We start from the raw sequence: 18,840 nt of genomic DNA on the forward strand, positions 1-18,840 counted from the left end.
TGTCCCTTCCTTAATTAAGACTTTATCAGACTGATTTGTCATTGGTAAGTATTTTGTTTTCCAGGCAGGAGTGCTGATATAAAGATCAGGACAGCATTTGGTGGGATACCCAGGGATAATTTTTCATTTCCCCTAGTAATGGATTAAGACGCTCTAGTCCCCCTGGGGGGAGTAGGAGAGGTGAATGGAGGGGTGAGGAAAGGTTGAATGAATGAATCAAAAAAGAGTTTAGAGTTGAAAAGTGATGCGCTTACTAAAACAACGGTATCTCTTGATTGTTAATAGATATTTCTATTCTGATATCAGATTTAAATAGAGAAGTAGACAAAGATTTCATAATACAATTTTTTACTGAAATTGCAGTTGATGCGGTTACTTAAACAACTAATGTTTGATTGGAAGTATATAATTTTGTTTCAATTTCCGATTTAAAAAGCAGAGAGGTAGAGGAAGATTTCATACACTAACTTTTTGTCAAACTTTTTGGGAAAGTGGTCAAAGTAGCTGATTTGGGTCTGTCAAAAGTTTACAGTGCATAAAATGTTTGAAGTCATGATTTCACTGGAGTTTTTAAACAAAAACAACAGTTTTTAAACAATGGGAGGTGTAAAATAAGGAAAACGTCCTGTTAAAGTGGCTGAAGTTTAATGAAAGTTTAATAGTTTAAAAATAATAAACGCTATAAAAAAATATTTATGCAAGCAACTTAAAAAACTCGTTAGGGATAGGCGGGACGCAACTGTCTCAACTGGCAATTGCCAGGGAAAATGCAGAGCGCCAGATTCAAATAAAATACTATAAAATTAAAACTTTCATTAAATCACAAGTAAAATACTCAATTAAAGCTACACTCGTTGTGAATCCAGCCAACATGTCAGATTTTTAAAATGCTTTTCGGCGAAAGCATAAAAGCTATTATCTGATAGCCTGCACCATCTGCACCAGCAGTAAACAAAGGAGTTAGCAAATTTCAACCCTGCAGGCGCTACACAAAACACTGAAATAAAATATAAAACATGCATTACCTTTGACGAGCTTCTTTTGTTGGCACTCCAATATGTCCCATAAACATCACAATTGGTCCTTTTGTTCGATTAATTCCGTCCATATATACAGTGGGGCAAAAAGGTATTTGATCAGCCACCAAAAAAATCCAGAAAATCACATTGTAGGATTTTTTAATGAATTTATTTGCAAATGATGGTGGAAAATAAATATTTGGTCACCTACAAACAAGCAAGATTTCTGGCTCTCACAGACCTGTAACTTTTTCTTTAAGAGGCTCCTCTGTCCTCCACTCGTTACCTGTATTAATGGCACCTGTTTGAACTTGTTATCAGTATAAAAGACACCTGTCCACAACCTCAAACAGTCACACTCCAAACTCCACTATGGCCAAGACCTAAGAGCTGTCAAAGGACACCAGAAACGAAATTGTAGACCTGCACCAGGCTGGGAAGACTGAATCTGCAATAGGTAAGCAGCTTGGTTTGAAGAAATCAACTGTGGGAGCAATTATTAGGAAATGGAAGACATACAAGACCACTGATAATCTCCCTCAATCTGGGGCTCCACACAAGATCCGTGGGGTCAAAATGATCACAAGAACGGTGAGCAAAAATCCCAGAACCACACGGGGGGACCTAGTGAATGACCTGCAGAGAGCAGGGACCAAAGTAACAAAGCCTACCATCAGTAACACACTATGCCGCCAGGGACTCAAATCCTGCAGTGCCAGACTTGTCCCCCTGCTTAAGCCAGTACATGTCCAGGCCCGTCTGAAGTTTGCTAGAGAGCATTTTGATGATCCAGAAGAAGATTGGAAGAATGTCATATGGTCAAATGAAACCAAAATAGAACTTTTTGGTAAAAACTAAATTTGTCGTGTTTGGAGGACAAAGAATGCTGAGTTGCATCCAAAGAACACCATACCTACTGTGAAGCATGGGGGTGGAAACGTCATGCTTTGGGGCTGTTTTTCTGCAAAGGGACCAGGACGACTGATCTGTATAAAGGAAAGAATGAATGGGGCCATGTATCGTGAGATTTTGAGTGAAAACCTCCTTCCATCAGCAAGGGCATTGAAGATGAAATGTGGCTGGGTCTTTCAGCATGACAATGATCCCAAACACACCGCCCGAGCAACGAAGGAGTGGCTTTGTAAGAAGCATTTCAAGGTCCTGGAGTGGCCTATCCAGTCTCCAGATCTCAACCCCATAGAAAATCTTTGGAGGGAGTTGAAAGTCCGTGTTGCCCAGCAACAGCCCCAAAACATCACTGCTCTAGAGGAGATCTGCATGGAGGAATGGGCCAAAATACCAGCAACAGTGTGTGAAAACCATGTGAAGACTTACAGAAAACGTTTGACCTCTGTCATTGCCAACAAAGGGTATATAAGAAAGTATTGAGAAACTTTAGTTATTGACCAAATACTTATTTCCACCATAATTTGCAAATAAATTAATTAAAAATCCTACAATGTGATTTTCAGGATTTGTTTTCTCATTTTGTCTGTCATGGTTGAAGTGTACCTATGATGAAAATTACAGGCCTTTCTCATCTTTTTAAGTGGGAGAACTTGCACAATTGGTGGCTGACTAAAAACTTTTTTGCTCCACTGTATACAAAATGTTCATTTATAAAGCGCGTTTGATCCAGAAAAAAAACAGCTTACAAAAAACTCAAAGTCACTACAAAATATTTCAAAAGTTGCCTATAAACTTTGCCAAAATATTTCAAACTACTTTTGTAATACAACTTTAGGTATTTTTAAACGTTAATAATCGATCAAATTATAGACGGTGCAATCTGTGTTCAATACAGGAATGAAAACAAACCAGCTCCACTTTTCACGTCTTGCGCAACTCACAAAAGTGTACCCAGTTCCTAGTTGGCCTACTTCTTCATTGCACAAAGGAATAACCTCAACCAAATTCCAATGACTGGTGGAAACGGTAGGAACTGAAAACAGGTTCCTAAGAAATATCCCTTGGCAATAACAAGTCAGGGAACAGAGAGAGGCAAAAGAAAAAAAAATCGTAACAGTTAGTCCTCTGGGTTTTGCCTGCTACATAAATTCTGTTATACTCACAGACATGATTCAAACAGTTTTAGAAACTTCAGAGTGTTTTCTATCAAAATCTATGAATAATATGCATATCTTATATTCTTGGCATGAGTAGCAGGAAGTTGAAATTGGGCACGCTATTTATCCAAAAGTTAAAATTCTGCACCCTATCCCCAAGAGGGTTTAATCCAAATCAGTCTACACATTTTCGGATGCAATGCTGTTCTCTGTTAGCAGCTCTCTATTTAGCATATGATAGCACCCCCCAATCCTGGACCCAGGGACCCAGAGTTGGTCAATCAAGGGCTTGATAATGAGTTGGTAAGTTGAGTCGAGTGCGCCAGCATCAGGGCAAGAATAAAGATACGTACCCGCCCAGGACCAGACCGGGAGAAGCTGGTCCACACAGTGCCTGGAGAAAACACCAAGGCAACAGTGACAGCATTGCATTGATTAACAAAATAGAAAAATACTTTATAATTTTTTTTATTGTTGATAGGTATTATATAGGTATATTGGTATAATGGTAGATACACAAAAGAGAAAAATAATAACAAAAATAAAACAGGTATGACAATAACAATGGGTGCATCATTGTCTCAATTGCGATCCAGGTAATTTGGTCCTGCTATTAGATGAAGCACAGTAATAACGCAGTAATTTGTTGTATAAATAAACATAATTCGACATTGTATTCACAAACTTTGCTGTGCTTTTCAGTGGTTGAATGCACAGTGATAGATATTTGTCTCAGGGCACAGGGCGAGACCCAGATGCAGACGGTTTGAGTCTCTGATATTTATTATAATCCAAGATGCAGGTAAGAGAATGCTCGTGGACAGGCAAAAGACCATAACAAGGTCAGAGTCCAGGAGGTATAGAATGGCAGGCAGGCTCGAGGTCAGGGTAGGCAGTAAGGTCAGGCAGGCGGGTTCAGAGTCAAGGCAGGCAAAAACAGAGAAAAGGAAAAAACATGAGCACGGTGGTTGACTTGGCAAAACAAGACGAACTGGCAACAGACAAGCAGGGAACACAGGAATAATTACCCAGGGACCAATGAGAAAAACAGTTGACACCTGGGGGTGGGTGAAGACAATCACAAAGACAGGTAAAACAGATCAGAGTGTGACAATTTGGGTGAAAACTAAACCAAAAATCTTGTTTTACCATTGGAATTTGGTGCTTTTAGATGGTTGAAAGCATAGTGAAAACACACTGGAAATGCAACTAACTTTTGGCTGTCTTTTGAGTGGGTGAAAATAGGTTGTAATTTCTTTGATCGGCGCCTCAACCAAATATTACCCAATTACCCACTTTGATGACATGGGGGAAGAGTGAGCGCTCATGTCTGGCATACACACACATTCTCCAGTTTACCCATGATTTGACACCTGCCATCTTCACATGTGTGTTCACGTCGCAGTTTCTCTTCATGCTTGAGTGTGCATGTGTGGGTGTCACCACTCACGGCCGCCTATAGCCTTTTGGGGGCCTTAAGAGAGATTTTGATGGGGGGCCCCCCACCTTGCGGCAAAACATTTTAGTTGTCCCCCTGTTAATGTTGGAGACATTTTTTGTTTGTTTTAAAGTACATTTCATGCAATTCTACACATTTTTCCATTGGGTGTAGCGAAATGTTGCAGGTTTTAAAAGCACGTTTTCTACAATTCTATACATTTTTATTGATTTATGCCATGTTATTATGATATCTGAGTAAGAATGACTAACAAAATCAATGGGAGCCTCCTGGATGTCAGGGCCCCTGGGCATGTGCCCGGTCAGTATTCAGCCATGATTCCTACAAGTTTAGAAAGCTGGCTAGACTAACTACCAAAAAAAATCCCCACAAAAATTGTATTCATGAATATAGACAATTTTGACTTTGCAGTTGGCCCATCTAGCGGAAAACTCTCAGTTCTGCCTTACGGGAATACATTACCTTACCTTCTTGGGTGATGACGAGTCCTGTAAGAGAATATATTAGAGTCAGCCAGCCAGTTAAAAATGTAAACCAAACTACTGTACTTTAAAAAAAATTAGTGATGGTAAGAGCAATTTAAAAGAAAATGTGGTTACATCTGTATCATTGTTTTAAGTCCAGTGCTCTCAGGCTGTTGGTTGTTGTATTTAAGCAATAAGGCCCAAGGGGGTGTGGTATATTTATTTGACCTTTATTTAACTAGGCAAGTCAGTTAAGAACAAATTCTTATTTTCAATGACAGCCTAGGAACAGTGGGTTAACTGCCTGTTCAGGGGCAGAATGACAGATTTGTACCTTGTCAGCTCAGGGATTTGAACTTACAACCTTCTGGTTAATAGACCAACGCTCTAACCACTAGGCTACCCTGCCACCCCAATATGGCCAATATACCATGGCTAAAGGCTGTCCTTAAGCACAACACATCACGGAGTGGCTGGATACAGCCCTTAGCCGTGGTACATTGACCATCAACCACAAACCCCCGAGGTGCATTTTTGCTAATATAAACTGGTCACCAACGCAATTAGAACAGTAAAAATAAATGTTTTGTCATACTCATGGTATATGGTCTGATGTACCACGGCTGTAAGCCAATCAGCATTCGGGGCTCGAACCACCAATTTTATAATATCATAATATAATATCATTATTGAGGGGCAAGCATTACGAGCAAAGTAATGTATACGTCTGAAAGGCTTTGTATCCTTGGTTGAAGCATGCCTTTGTTTTGTTGGTTGTACCTTTACGTACCTTACGTAATAAGCTAATGTCCTGATAACCTCGACCTGAGTGTCCACAGTCATACAAAGGAATATTCGGAGAATTTCAACCATCCGTAAAAAAAATTATCTGGATGTGTGTACTCAATACAATTATTTCAATCCCTTTTATTCAATCCCTTTGTTACGGCAAGACTAAATATCTCCAGGAGTAAAAATGTGCTTAATAAGTTGCATGGACTCACTCTGTGTGAAATAATTCTGTTTAACATGATTTTGTAATGACTACTTCATCACTGTACCCCACACATACAATTATCTTTAAGGTCCCTAAGTCGAGCAGTGAATTTCAAACACAGATTCAATCACAAAGACTAGGGAGGTTTTCCAATGCCTACATGGGTAAACATTTTTAAAAAGCAGACAGTGAATATCCATTTGAGCACAGTGAAGTTCTTAATTACACTTTGGATGGTGTATCGATGCACCCAGTCACTACAATTATACAGGCGTCCTTCCTAACTCAGTTGCCGGAGAGGAAGAAAACAACTCAGGGATTTCGCCATGAGGCCAATGATGACTTTAAAGGTCTAAGCCGTTGGAGGAGTAAGGGGTTCTACTAAGCCAACATACTGAATTGTTTTAAGATGGTCATACCATGGATAATTTAGCTATTTGACTTTGAATTTTAGGAGCCTTTATGTATTTATTTGATATATTTACAAATTATTTGATAAAATATTGAATTTGGCCTTTGCTAATATAGCCCATTGAAATGTGCTGAATAATACATTCATAAATGGCATAACAGACAGGCAAAAAATAAGGAATAAGGTTTTGAAGTTTCTGTCCTGCATCTTGGAGATATAAGAAAGCTCAGGCAAGATATATTTTTTTATCCCTTATTTCTGTTGGAACAAAAAAATACCTCCATACTTCTATTATTTTGTATGTGTTACCGTCAGACAAGTCCCGTGAGAAGAACGATTTTTGGGATGTCTCATGGTCTAACAAACACAGCTGTAGCTCGGCCACCTTGGAGATGCGGAAGGGCAACATAGGCAGATGCAGTGGTTCTCGCTCAGACTGGTCTGACTCCTCTCACGGAGGCTGGGGTGGGGCAAGTGCCTCAAGAGACACGTGCTCACCACCGCTGCAGACAAGGGCTACTACAAGTTCTGTGAGCTCCTCATCAACAGGTTATTACTGCTACAGTCTACTTACAGTATGAGAGTGAGAATGTCATTGCAGTCAGAATATCATTCCTCTCCAGTCTCATTGCCCAGACCTGCGACTACTCACTGAGTGAGTTATTGAAATGTTAAAACTAGCAGTGTGTAGTTAAGACAGTTGCTTCTAGCTAAAGTCCAAAATATTCACTTCGCTCTCTTTTAGTCCCGTCGATCTCAGAGCTGTGGCCAACACTCATCTCCCAGGCCTAGTACTGCGACTCCTCTCTGAGTGAATATGTGTGCTGTTGTGGATGGGACTCTGCTCCCTACTCCTTACCCTGTGATTTGTTATATGAATTGCTTTGATCTGAGACCGTAGTTGATATTTGTTTTATTGTGTGTGTATTTTTTACAAGGGGACACTGCTGTTTGTGTGGCACAGGCCTCTGCTCCCTACTCTCTACCTTGTATTTTGTTGTATGAATTGTAATAATATCTTTTCTGTTTTCTCAAAAAATAAAATATGATTCTGAGCAATTAGTAAATGTCTACTTATTAATTGTTTAAAGTTGTTATTTACAGCTGTTTGTAGTTTGATATAGTATAATGCAACTGAATTGAAAACTATCAGGGGGATGGCTAGGTAATATTAATTTGCATCGGGCCACATCTGGGGGGATTCTGGGAAGACACCGGCAGTGTCGGCTTACTTCTGGCAGAAGTGATGGGCCGATTCTGGGCAGTCATTCAATATGACATTGAATCGAGCCTGGCACCTGGATTCTGGTCGATTAAATCAGTTCCGGGCTGAGATTGGGCTGAGTCCTCATTGCTAGCTGGGGTGTAATTTACTGTAGATGAAACAGTCACATTAGCCTCTAGGGAACAAATAAATATTGGATGCAGATATGGTGGTACAAGTTAACTCATGTCTGACTACAACATTGTACGAACTAGCAGCAACAAACCCAAGCCAACCCAAGGCTATAGCAAAACATGTCACAGTTGGTTAGATTGTGTAACGACTTCACCGGCCTGAACTCAATCTGGAACAAGTCAATCTACATCTGTAAAGCATAGAATTACCTTGCAAATTAGATTACGTTATTTCTCAAGCTATGTACACTACCAGAAAGAGGAGGAAGGGAAGCACTACTAAGGTACACAACAGTAAATGTTGGTAGACAGAAGGTGCTCAATGGTATAAAAGGGGTGAATTGGTCATCAAAAATAAAGGAGGACCAAGGCACTCTTCATATAATTAATTATAATGCCTTTATTTGTATGGCATGTTCAATAGAAAAAAGGTTTTAAAAATCCGACGAGTTTCGGCTGCATGGCCTTCGTCAGGCAGTACAAAGAAATAATACAATGTCCTCTTTCAAACAGCTTTTCCAATTAGCCCTAATTTGAAGAGCGAGTGGTTACAAAATTGATTGGACACACCTAGTAAGCAATAATATACACATTAAAAAGTGAAATACTGTAGCTATGTTATCATAAAAATACAACTCCAAGCTAGAAGTATCAGAAGTAGTAGTTCTAGAAGTAGTTCTAACCTTAAATATGAAAGGGAGAAGTGTCAAGGATAAGAAAGCAATATATTCCATAGTACACTAGAACACAGCAAAACATGAACAACAACAGTCTAAACATAGCTGAGGGCAATTGAGCAAAATGTCCACTAGATGACAGCAAATGGACCTATCACAACCCTACAGGAAGTGTGAGAAATCCATATCTTCATTTCAACCAGGGTATTTAGTGGCCTGTAGTTTGTAAATCCCAAAACTTTCCCTTTGGTTTAACTGTTTAAGACGGTCCCCTTTTCTAATAGAGGCCGGAATATGATCAAAACCCATAGCTTGTAGGGAGGCAGGGTTGCCATGGTGTAAGGACTTGTATAGTGCCTTGCCATGGGGTAGTCTTCATTGCCTACCCATATGGCGTACTTGTGTTCCGCTAAGCGGTCTTGAAGGCGTCTCTTTGTCCGTCCAATGTAGAACACCTTGCACTGTGGACATTCCAATCTATAGATGACATGAGTGGTTTTGCAGTTAATGAAATGCTTGACATAATACTCCATTTTGGAAGCTGTGTCAACAAAATACTTTTTCTGTGCAATATTTCTGCATTGGTTACATTTAAAAGAGCCCTTGGGTTTGTGGTCAAGCCAAGTTTCTTGAGAGTCACCCGGAAGATAACTGTGGACTAATTTGTCATTTAGGGTAGGACATCTCTTTAAGCTTATGACTGATGGCTCAGGAAATACTTGGCGTAGTAGTGTATCACTTTGGATGATTATTTTAATGTTCTCTGCTTCAGTGCTATATTTTGTAACAAAATACACGCTCTCTGATCTATCACGAGGCACTCCCCTACGCAACAAGTTATCTCTGTCAAGTAATCCAGCCCTTATACCTGCATCTTTCAGGACCTGAATGCTGTAGCCTCGATTCAAGAAGCGATTCTCCAATTCAGCAGATTTGACACTGTAGTCTGTTTCCTGATTGCAAATTCTGCGGACTCTTTGGAATTGGCCATGTGGAATATTCTCTTTTAGCCTTTTGGGGTGAAAGCTCTCTGCCCTCATAATGGTATTCCCATCTGTAGGCTTCCTAAAGATTGATGTGTGCAAACAACCATTGTCATTTTTACTAATGTCGAGGTCCAAAAAAAGCTATGTTATCCTTACTCCATAGTGTTAGTTTGATGTTAGGGTTAATGCTGTTAAGGTATTGGTAGAAGGAAATAAGTTAATCTTCTGAGCCGGACCAAAACAGGCAAACATCATCAATATAGCGTCCCCACCATATAATCCGATCAAAGAAATGGTTATTAGAAGGATCCAAAATGAAGTCATTTTCCCATTTACCCAAGTACAAAACAGCATAGGAAGGGCTGTAGCTCCCATGGCACACCCTTTGACCTGATTAAAAATACAGTCCTGAAAGATAAAGATGTTATGATTAAGAGTCCATTCAGTCAGTGAGACAGTGAATTCTGTAGGAGGCATCTCAGTTTCAGGTCGGGTACTCAAGAAATGGTGCATAGCTGCCAAACCTTGTTCATGTTCAATGGTGGTGTATAGAGACTCCACATCCATGGTGACTAAAAAGGAAGCTGTACCTGTATTATTCAATTCCTTAATGTTGTTCAACACATCTGTGGTATCTTGAAGATAAGCTGGGAGTGACGTCAGAAAAGGCTTAATAAAGTAATCAATCTACTTTCATTGCCACTAATGACTGGCCTGCCTGGGGGATTTTCAAGATTTTTGTGGACTTTTGGAAGAAGCCATATGCGGACTGCCATTGAAAATAAATTTGAACTCTGTGAGGACTGTGAGGATTCCTTTCAATTCAGTTTTTAGGTCCTCTGTAGGGTTGAAGGTAAGAGATTGGTAGAATTCATCATTGTCTAATTGACGGTAGGCTTCTGTCACATATTTGTCTTTACTCCACATTACTGTAGCGCCACCTTTGTCTAAACCGTTAATTTTAGGACAATGATTCAACTGCATCCCGCTCTGTCTTAGAAAGGTTACGTCGTGTTTGGTTGGAGTCAATTTTACCCTTAAACAGATTCTCCACATCAAAATTCACCTTCTTGGCAAATGTATTTAGTGTGGCATTCTGGACGATGAAACAAAAGGTGGACTTGGGCTTAAAAGGTGTTTGAGGGAACAGAAACTGTCTGACCTGAGACACTGGCATCTGTAGTTGGAGAGATGTTTTGCTTGTACCAGGCCTTCAGATGTAGATTCCTGGAGAAACGAAATAGGTCAATCTTTTTATTAAATTCATTAGTTGAGTATATGGGGGCAAAGGACAGTCCTTTAGACAATACCCTTACGCAATCATCTAAAAAGGGTTCTCAAGAAATGTTGATCACAGCCTTGTTCTGGTCCTGCTCCGTGTGGATGGATAGTCTTGATTTCTTCCTCCCCGTCCGTGTTGGCCTCTTCCGCGTCCTCTCCCCCTCTTGTTGTGGTACCTGCGTGACTCCTCTTCCTGATCTAAAAAATCTTGGGAGGAGCTGGCCTCTGAGTGTCTAGGGTGATCCCGTTCAAACGTTTGGGGTCAATTAGAAATGTCCTTGTTTTTGAAAGAAAAGCAAAAATAATGTGTCCATTAAAATAACATCAAATTGATCAGAAATACAGTGTAGACATTGTTAATGTTGTAAGTTACTATTGTAACTGGAAACAGCAGACGTTTTATGGAATATCTGCTTAGGCGTACAAAGGGCCATTATCAGCAACCATCACTCCTGTGTTCCAATGGCATTTTAGCTAATCCAAGATTTTAATTTATAAAGGCTAACTGATCATTAGAAAACCATTTTGCAATTCTGTTAGCACAGCTGAAAACTGTTGTGGTGATTAAAGAAGAAATAATACTGGCTTTCTTTAGACTAGTTGAGTATCACATTTGTGGGTTCGATTACAGGCTCAAAATGGCCAGAAACAAATAACTTTCTTCTGAAACTCGTTCTTGTTCTGAGAAATGAAGGCTATTCCATGCGAGAAATTGCTAAGAAACTGAAAATCTCGTACAACGCTGTGAACTATTCCCCTCACAGAACAGTGCAAACTGGCTCTAAACAGAATAAAAAGAGGAGTGAGAGGCCCCGGTGCAACTGAGCAGGAGGACAAGTACATTAGAGTGTCTAGTTTGAGAAACAGATGCCTCAAGTTCTCAATCGGCAGCTTCATTAAATAGTACCCGCAAAACACCAGTCTCAATTTCAACAGTGAAAGAGAAGACTCCTGCGACTTCATGATGACAGAAGTGAGTGCTACAGGGTGATAGTCATTTAGTTCAGTTACCTTTGCCATCTTGGGTACAGGAACAATGGTGGCCATCTTGAAGCATGTGGGGACAGCAGACTGGGATAGGGAGGGATTGAATAGGTCCGTAAACACACCAGCCAGCTGGTCTGCGCATGCTCTGAGGACGCGGCTAGGGATGCCGCCTGGGCCGGCAATCTTGCAAGGGTTAACATGTTTAAATGTCTTACTCACGTCGGCCACGGAGAAGGAGAGGGAGGGCCTACAGTCTTTGGTAGCGGGCCGCGTCGGGGGCACTGTACTATCTTCAAAGTGGGCAAAGAAGGTGTTTAGTTTGTCTGGAATCAAGAAGTCGGTGTCCATGACGTGGCTGGTTTTCTTTTTGTAGTCCGTGATTGCTTGTAGACCCTGACACACATGTCTCATATCTGAGCCGTTGAATTGCGACTCCACATTGTCCCTATACCGACATTTTGCTTGTTTGATTGTCTTGAGGAGGGAATAACTGCACTGTTTGTATTCGGCCATATTTCCAGTCATCTTTCCATGGTTTAATGTGGTGGTTCACGCTTTCAGTTTAGAGAGAATGCCGCCACCTAATGCCGCCACCTTCTGGTTAGGGTAGGTTTTAGTAGTCACAGTGGGTACAACATCTCCAATGCACTTCCTTGTAAACTCACTCAACGAATCAGCGTATAAATTAATATTATTCTCTGAGGCTTTCCGGAACATTTCCCAGTCTGCGTGATCAAAACAATCTTGAAGTGTGGATTCCGATTGGTCAGACCAGCGTTAATTTATGTATGCTTCATCAACAAAGACAGGTAATGTGTGTTACTGTATGTGAAACGTTGTATAAAAAAATACCCAGCTTGATATACTAGTAGGCTAATTCCCCATCCAAGCAGATACAACTAGTAAAGTACTTTTGGTTGTGAAGTGCATTAGCAAAAAGATTTGTAATTTCTTTAGATTAAAATGCAAAATTTAAAAAAGTAATACCACATTTACATAAGTATTCAGACCCTTTACTCAGTAATTTGTTGAAGCACCTTTTGCAGTGATTACAGCCTCGAGTATTCTTGGGTATAATGCTACAAGATTGACACACCTGTATTTGGGGAGTTTCTTCCATTCTTCTCTGCAGATCCTCTCAAGCTCTGTCAGGTTGGATGGGGACCGTTGCTGCACAGCTATTTTCAGTTCTCTCCAGAGATGTTTGATCGGGTTCAAGTCCGGGCTCTGGCTGGGCCACTCAAGGACATTCAGAGACTTGTCCCGAAGCTATTCCTGCTTTGTCTTCGCTGTGTGCTTAGGGTCATTGTCCTGTCCTGTTGGAAGATGAACCTTTGCCCCAGTCTGAGGTCCTGAATGCTCTGGAGCAGGTTTTCATCAAGGATCAATCTGTACTTTGCTCTGTTCATCTTTCCCTCGATGTTGACGAGTCACCCAATCCATGCTGCTGAAAAACATCCCCACAGCATGTGCCTTTTACTGAGGAGTGGATTCCGTCTGGCATCTCTACCATAAGGGCCTGATCAGTGGAGTGCTGCAGAGATGGTTGTCCTTCTGAAGGTTCTCCCATCTCCACAGAGGATCTCTGGCGCTCTGTCAGAATGACCATTGGGTTCTTGGTCACCTCCCTGACCAAGGCCCTTCTCCCCCAATTGCTCAGTTTGGGCTGGCGACCAGCTCTAGGAAGAGCCTTGGTGGTTCCATACTTCTTCCATTTAAGAATGATGGAGGCCACTGTGTTCTTGGGGACTTTCAATGCTGCACACATTTTTTTGGTACCCTTCCCCAGATTTGTACAATCCTGTACAATCTTGTCTCGGAGCTCTACGGACAATTCCTTCGATCTCATGGCTTGGTTTTTGCTCTGATATGTACTTTCAACTGTGGGACCTTATAAGACAGGTGTGTGCCTTTTCAAATCATGTCCAATCAGTTGCATTTACCACAGGTGGACTCCAATCAAGTTGTAGAAACAGCTCAAGCATGATCAATGGAATGAGGATGCACCTGAGATACCATAGCAAAGGGTCTGAATACTTCCATAAATAAGTTATTTCTGTTTTTTACTTTTAATACATTTGCTAACATTTCTAGATCTGTTTTCACTTTGTCATTATGGGGTATTGTGTGTAGATTGAGGATTTGTTTTTATTTAATTAATTTTAGAATTAGGCTGTAACTTAACAAAATGTGGAAAAATGCACTGTACATTTACATTTTAGTCATTTAGCAGACGTTATCTAGAGCGAATTACAGGAGCAATTAGGGGCAAGTGTCATGATCATGGGCACATCGACAGATTTTTCACCTTGTCGGCTTGGGTTACTGGCCCAACGCGACCAGTAAGGGTGCCCTTATCTACATCATGCAGACATGCCCTCGCTGTGAGCAGTCCTATGAATGGAACAGTCAGCCACATGTTGGCAAGTATCTGGCCAGCAACCTTCACCTGTCAGCGGCAACGGCTTTCGCAGGCACATCATTTCTACAAATACAGAAGGAAACCCACTTCATTACTTTGATACATAGATAACTGAAGTGAAATAGAACAGTGAACATAGTGATCAAGTTGGTTCCACCAGTCTAATCATAACCACCATTGATAATGTAATCAGTGGTGTGTGTGAGTGAGTGAGTGAGTGAGTGAGTGAGTGAGTGAGTGAGTGAGTGAGTGAGTGAGTGAGTGAGTGAGTGAGTGAGTGAGCGAGTGAGTGAGAGAGAGAGAGACATCGACCAGTATCTTTGATGAGGACCCAAGAGCTGATCAATTTTTTATTTTTTATTTTACCTTTATTTAACTAAGCAAGTCAGTTAAGAACAAATTCTTATTTTCAATGACGTCCTAGGAACAGTGGGTTAACTGCCTGTTCAGGGGCAGAATGACAGATATGTACCTTGTCAGCTTGGGGATTCGATCTATACTGCTATGGGGCTCTGGCAAAGACCTCACCTCCAGCCTCACCTCTTGCCAGCTCACCAATGGTTTGTCGATGGGGAGAACAGAATTAGGTTGGTGACTTCTTCAAACTTCAACATAGTATCTATCACCTATTCAGACTGCCATTGGTAATAGAACAGTGGCTATGTGTACACAGTGCCTTCAGAAAGTATTCATACTCCTCGATTTACTCCACATTTTGTTATGTTACAAGCTGCATTTTTGTTATGAAATAGATTTGTATTAAAAATTAAATACAGACAAATAAATCTCATTTACATAAGTATTCACACCCCAGAGTCAATACTTTATGGAAGCAACTTTGGCAGTGATTACAGCTGTGAGTCTTTCTGGGTAAGCCTCTAAGAGCTTTCCACACCTGGATTATGCAACCTTTGCCCATGATTCTTTTCAAAATTCTTTCAACTCTGTCAAATTGGTTGTTGATCATTGCTAAACAACCATTTTCAGGTCTTGCCGTAGATTTAAGTCAAAATCGTGCATTCAGGAACATTCACTGACTTCTTGGTAAGCAACTCCAGTGTAGATTTGGCCATGTGTTTTAGGTTATTGTCCTTGTACAAAACCACTCCCACTTCTAACCTACCTGGAGGGGAGCCATCCCCTCATTGGTCGCCACACACCTCCATCAAAGCTAGTTAGGAACAATCATGTCCATCTGAAATAATCATCCCCATCAGTCTTGGTCCGGCCATGCCAGCCTCTGGCCCAGCCATACCAGGTTCCAGCTCAGGCCCTAGCTCAGCAACCAGCTCATCCCCATCAGCCTCGTCCCGGCCATGCCATGCCATGCCCTGGCCCAGTCCTACCAGGCCCCAGCTCAGCAACCACCTCATCCCCATTAGACTTGGCCATGTCATGCCAGGCTCCAGCTCAGCTCTACCAGCCCCTGGCCCAGCCATAACAGGCCTCAGCTCAGCCCTACCAGCCCCTGTTACAGCCATAACAGGCCCCAGGTCAGCCCTGCCAGTCGCCGACCCTACAACACCCCAGCTCAGCTTCTACTCCAGCCCTACCAGGTCCCACCTCTGCTACCAGCTCAGCCCTACCATGCCCCGGCTCAGCTACCAGCCCAACTTTACCTAGAGAAAAGCCCAGTGGCTCCAGCTCAGCAATGAGTTCAGCCTTACCAGGCCCAAGTCCAGCAACCAGCTCAGCCTTACCAGGCTCCCTATGCCTACCCTGAGCAGCCAGGCAGCTACCCCCATCTCCAGTCAAGTTGGGATGGATACCAGACACCTAGTCACAAATCCAAAGTGCCACCCTTCCAGAGTGTTTCCCCTCCAGTGGCCAGTGCCAAGACCCCTCCCTCCCTCCAATGGACCAAACCCCCAGAACGCTTCCCCTTCAGTGGTCAGTGCGCCACCACCCCAGAGCACTCCCCCTAAAATAGGGGTGTCAAACTCATTCCAATATGTTTTACCTTCCATTTAATACCTAGACAACCAAGTGAGGGCAGTTCCTTACTAATTAATGACCTTAATTCACCAATCAAGTACAAGGGTGGGGAAAACAGGCAGACACTCGGCGCTCCGTGGAATGAGTTCGACACATCTGCCCTACAATGACCAGTATGTCATGCTCCCCGAACGGGTGGCATTCCATGGGGTGGCCAAATTGAGCCATGCCACCACCTACACCCCACTATCAGGCGGCCATTGCCTCCTCTATCCGCTAAGACACACCACCATCTGCAGCCCACATTCACCACAGAATATTAAAATGTGCATGCACATTTTTGAAAGGCGGCTGTACAAAACCCCTCCTTACTCCCTTCCTACCTGGAAGGGAGCCCTCCCCTCATTGGTTGCCACACACCTCCATCAACGCTCATTAAGAACAATCATGTCCACCTGAAAGAGGCGGGGCTACCCCTTTAAACCAAACCAGCACGGACAACTGACGTGTTATTGACTGTGTATTGGATGAGGATAGGGTGTGGCGACCAAGGTATTTTTCCTTTGTTCAGCTTTATTAATTTATTTAATTCTTCAAAGCGCCACACTGGTGAATGTCACAAGACACTGTGGGTCATTTTGAATTCCAACAATTTTTAATGTGACCCTTTTCCACTGCTCCTCCTCAGGGGTGAGCTCCCTCACTCGTTGAATAAAGGCCTGTGAAAAGTGCAAACACAAGAGATAGAGTGAGCGGGAGAAAGATACAGACTAAGAACTGGGCATAACAGTGGGTTAAAGAATCTGGGATACTACAGTGGTTGAGGTGGATGGTGCTCAGTGGTGACCTGTCATTCAGGGCAGAGTCCCACAATTTTTTGCCACAAAATATATAAAAAAATGTATTAAATGTTTTAAATTAAAAATACATATGTGGCACCTATCAGTTTGCAAATTATGTAAAAAAAATATATATTTTAATTAATAAAGCCGTATACAAACATGGTCTCTTTTTTGTTTTCTTGAGTAAGGCATCTCCAAAATGTAGGTTGTGGGGCAAGCCAGCAGAAAATAGGAGCATTGTGCCTGATTTGCTCAGTGTTCTGTCACTCATGAGGACAGGTCAAGTCTAAGTCCTTAGTAAGAGTAGACATCAAAAATGTCAGCCCTTTGGGTCCTGCCATAGAGTTATATAATACGTGCCCTTCCAAGAAGGCTCAAGACCATTGGCCACAGATAAAATGATGTCAAATCACGTTATATGTACAGTAGCTTTGATTGATTGGACTGATCATGTCAACATCTTACTTTTAAAATCTTAGCTAGCAGTCATCATCATGAATCAAGTCGACAATCTACTGGTAAATCCTTTTTAATCCTTGTCATATGAAGATAAATAATGAAGAGAATGTATAGATGAACATCGCGGTGCTCATTGGCAATTGGACATACCCATTACAAAACAAGTTGGAAATTGCTAATTCAACAATGAGTGGTTTGGAAGTAATCAGTGGCTAACTGCAAGCATTGCAAAGCAACCACTAGCCACTAGCCTCCAATTCAGTGGAGTGGCTGTGTGTTTTTTTCCTGAGTTTCCACCATAAATCCAGAGAATGCCAGACTTTGATGACAAAATTTGCCCACAAAGGACCGCCACACCACCTTCCTGTTTAAGTGAGCAAGTGAGTCCAAAAATGTATTGCATGCTGCTGCATAAATGATGTATTATGCCAGGGAGATATGTATACTGTAGCTAAGAAAGTAATACTAAGTGTATGTTGTGTAGTAAGCCGGTAGTTGCCCATGAGCCTCACCCTAATCATTTGGTATATTTTCACCTCTTAATTTCGCCTACTGTTCTAACTTGGTGGTGTGAATGTAGCCTATAACTTGTTTAAGAGAAATGTAATCATCAAATATTGTAAGAGCTTTCATTGTCTGCTTATATGCCCTCTTTATTTATCCTACGGTTCTGACTTGGTGTGCAGGGAGTACGCTGTAAGAATGGCCCATGTTCTAAATTCTGTTGCTGTCCATTTCAAAAATGCTGAACAAATAGTTATATTGACTATGTCCGTTGTCGCTCGCTCATTAATTTCTTAATCTAAATTATGGATTGCCTCTTATCGGCTTGTCGTCCTCTTATGCCATAGTTTGTATATCTCAATTGTCAGTAGAAAACATATTTGTGTAAGCAAGTCAGCCATATCAGCTATGTTTTTTAAAGGCAGTAAATGATGCTGAATGAACTGTTTAGCTGCCATACAAGGCTCCGCTGATAGCAAGGTGTAGCAGTGGTAGTAAGGTGTTGGGACTCTAACAGTTTGTGGTCACCGTTTGTCACCGTTATAGTGCAATTCATGTAATGTATTGTTTAGTGTTGTGTTATGTAGTGACTTAGCTGGCAAGCATCCCACATTAGTATTTTTTACCCCACCAAGATTTATATGCTAAAATCGCCACTGATAGTGCTCATTTGGCAAGTGTCCATTGCAAAATACCAGTATTGGGTGTAGTTTCCCCAAAGATCCATAGGAGGGCAGAAGAGAAAAGGATAATAATTACATAACAGCACACCTCATGGTATTTGGTTTGAGGAGGGAATGCTGTCCTTACTGCAAATCTAATCTCTGGACATAATGTTATTTCTCTAGTATGTGTGTGTGTATGTATGTGTGTGCATGTATGCGTAGCTAAGGAGATATGGACTGGGAAGTATAGATCATAAAAGTTGCGAG

The sequence above is a fragment of the Oncorhynchus tshawytscha genome, linkage group LG24 (assembly GCF_018296145.1).
Source record: "Oncorhynchus tshawytscha isolate Ot180627B linkage group LG24, Otsh_v2.0, whole genome shotgun sequence".
Classification (NCBI taxonomy): Eukaryota; Metazoa; Chordata; class Actinopteri; order Salmoniformes; family Salmonidae; genus Oncorhynchus; species Oncorhynchus tshawytscha.